General features: G+C 57.5%; 1 long non-coding RNA gene across 1 annotated transcript; it reads left to right on the forward strand.

The window, feature by feature from the left end:
* Nucleotides 1–1772: 1772 nt before the first annotated feature.
* Nucleotides 1773–2770, forward strand: LOC122199900. The gene is made up of 2 exons (XR_006193647.1): nt 1773–2227; nt 2572–2770. It is a non-coding gene; the product is annotated as an uncharacterized LOC122199900 (long non-coding RNA).
* Nucleotides 2771–3257: the final 487 nt, after the last annotated feature.

Here is a 3257-nt window from a genome sequence, read left to right on the forward strand (position 1 = left end):
CTCAAGATACGATTAATCCCGTGCTCATTGGAAATGAGGCGAGCCGCGGACCTGGTGAACTTGCACGTGACCCAGCAGGGGCTGGGGTTTCTCAGTCTGGCCCTGAACAGGCGACGGGGAAAGGGGGGAACACGGCGGCCTTTCCTGGAGGCAGCCCGGACCTGGCCCCTCGCCCCAACTGGCCCACAAGTGCTTTGCTGAGTTGTGGGAGTTCAGTGCACAACGTTTTAGACATGTCTGGGCCTCCAAGGTCCTCAAAATCCTTCACCCACATGTGTCCCCAGCTCAGGTCTCAGGGTCCCACTCCGTCCCCAGCCTGGGCCTGACCCTGCGTAGGTCTGTTTAGGCTGGGATTTTGGCCCCTTTGGGGCCCTGCCATCCCTCCAGTTCAATCCTGAGCCTGATTTTTGGTACCAGGTTCCCTCTGGCTGCAGGAGGAGGGGGTCTCTTTAAACAGTGCTTTATTGGATTTGGGTCTTCGTGACGGGCCCAGAAATGACATGTGACAGATCTGAGCGTGATATTTTCTTTCTTTAAGACTATGAGAGCCGTTAACAGAAGCCAGCCGACCCCACAACCCTTATAATTACCGCTGTCCCCATGTCGTTCTTATGCTAAAGCTTGTCACCGTCTCCCGTCCCACCACAACAGGGTCCTCACTGCCCCTCACCATGGCTTCCAGTTCCAGAATGCCACTCTGTGGTGTTGCTCTTAGCACGACTCTGTCGCCAACGGCCTTGGCCTGGAGTTCCCTCATCAGGGGAACCTGACGCAAGGACGTGTGTGCAGGCAATTTATTTTAGAGGTGATCCCAGGGAGCAGAAACAGGGGACCGACACAACTGAAAAAAGCCAACATCACAGAGCATCTTTAGGTCAGTGCCGCGGGTGACTGGGACTCAGTGCCTCCAGGCCCCTCTGAACGGTGTACAGAAGGATCCTTGGGCTTGTCAGCCAGATGAAAGATTGACAGAAGCATCCCTCCACCGGCTCCCACGCCCCACGGGTGAGAGGTTGTTGGCCCAGTGGAAGCTAACTGCCCCAAGCACGTCCCCATGCTGAGCATGCTCCTGCCGGCAGTCCGTGTTGGCCACTGCACAAGCCCCAGGGCAGAAAAAGAAAAAGGCCTTGTGCTCGCATGAGGCAAGACGCCGGCAGCGCAAAGTGAGTTGAAGCCCGCGTGGAACTGTTTGGCCCAGCACGGCTGGAAACAGAGGTGCCGCTGAGCGCCAGGGAGGCTGTGGGTACGCTCTCGAGCCAGACTGGGTTCAAATCCTTTCTCTGTGTGTCATTTTCCTCCACTTACTAAAGGGAGAGTTCTAAAAGGAAAACACGCTTTACCGGGTTGTCACGAGGCAAATGAGAAAGCCCACAGCACCTGGCACATAATAATCCCTCAATGAAGAGTGACTTCTATTATCCCCATTTTACGGTTGAAGACACTGAGATGTAATTTTGAAGGGATGAGAGAGGGGAACAAGTGGGGGAGGGAGACTTCATTCAGGCTCCACTCACACCTCCAGAGAAGGCTCGGTCGGCAGCTCGCAGAAAAACCTGGTATTTCTGGGGAGAGACCCTCTCCCGCTTCACCCTTCTACGCCCACTTCCCCTACCACGTGAGGGGCCTCAGGAGCGTTTTCTGCCCCTAAATGAGCAGTCACGCTTCCTCTGTCCCGGGGAAAGGGTCTGTAGGTGCCTTGTGATGTCACAGCTGGTTGCTATGGAGACATATACAGCAGGTTGCTGTAAATGTCAGTCTGGGTCCACCAGGAGCACAGTGATCAGCATCCCAGCCTGGCGCAGGGAGAGAGGAAAATGAGGCACCCCGGGGGCTCTCCCAAGTGCCTCTCCCCGCGCCCCAAACACGCGGACACACACAGCGCAGCCAGCAGGCCCCGCGAACGTCCCCTGGCCCGCCCCGCGCGTGGCAATACGTGTCTGGGGAGAAACAACCCTGGCAGCCGAGAGCAGGGTGACACATGGTCCGCATCAGTCACTGTCCCCTCCCACTCCTTCTGGAAGAAAGGTGTTGCTCAGCAGGTGGCAGTGGCACCCGAAGCGTCCCCATGGCAACACTGACTGAGGTCGGACCTCATCACTGTGCTGACCTCACTCGGGGGGCCGCTGGACTCGGGCTGGGCTGTTGCTGCCACCGGGGGAAATGGAAAAGCTGGGAAGAGGCTTTCCAGAAAAACGAATCTGCCCTCTCAGGGTCATGGCTCCTCCCGGTGAGTCCACTGCGGCCCTCCTCTGGTTTAAAGTGAGGACAGAGGCTGCTGGGTCTGGCCTGGTGTTTCAAAGGGCACAGTTGGGCCCCCAGGAAGTGGCTTTCCTGCCTCTGAAAAGAGCCGACAGCCTCCCCGGAGACGGGTCCTGTCACCCTCTAGCCACGGGTTCCAGGGCAGGTGACTCTGAGACCTGTACGTGGGGAGAGTCTTCTGGGAGGGGATCTGTCTCCCCCCCCCCATACCCGGCTGGGCCCTGCCCCCTCCCAGGACAGAGCCCCCCGCCCCTCTGCTGGTTCACTCCACCTGCTGTCCCTTTCCTAACAAGGCCCCTCCTCCTTCCTCAGCCCAGGGCCCCAGCTCGCTGCACCTTTGTAGGAAACAGTTACTCCTTACCTGGACCTTGACTCTGTAGCTGACGCCCTTCATCCCGCTGAAGGGCAGTCTGATGGGGAACCACAAAACCATCCTGGGGTCACAGCCCGTTGCCTCCTGATACCCAAGCCCAAACCACCCAGGCCTGTAATGGACTCACTCTTTTCTCGACCTCTGCCCTTGTCTGAGACTCTTGTTTTCTCAGGGCCGTTGGCAAGATTAGCTGGCCCATGAGTGTTCACATCCTTCTTTCTGATTCTCCCCACCTGGACCCCCAGAGACCCCTGTGCTTTTGGGCACCTGCTAAGCCACCTGCTGCCTCGCCCGGGCCCCTCCTCCATCCCCCCAACGCTGGTGGTATTTCTACACCTTCTCTTGCTGGCTCAGCGGATGTGTCTAACTAAAGTCACTCCCGACCCCTCTCCACCTGCACCTTCCAGAGAGGAGGACCACCGAGAGCCCATGGCTAGCTCTGTGTTAGGATCTGTGATGGGCACTTCGCCCCCATTATTCTGCCGAATGCTGCCGGGGGGGTATCACCGGTCCACTGCAGGGACAAAAAACACAGAGGCCCGTTTGAGGCCACGTGGTAATGACCGTTATTGCTTATTAAAAGCGTTTCCTTTCGGTTGAGTTTTATACTAAAATGCTTTATACA

The sequence above is a fragment of the Panthera leo genome, chromosome D1 (genome assembly GCF_018350215.1).
Source record: "Panthera leo isolate Ple1 chromosome D1, P.leo_Ple1_pat1.1, whole genome shotgun sequence".
NCBI lineage: Eukaryota > Metazoa > Chordata > Mammalia > Carnivora > Felidae > Panthera > Panthera leo.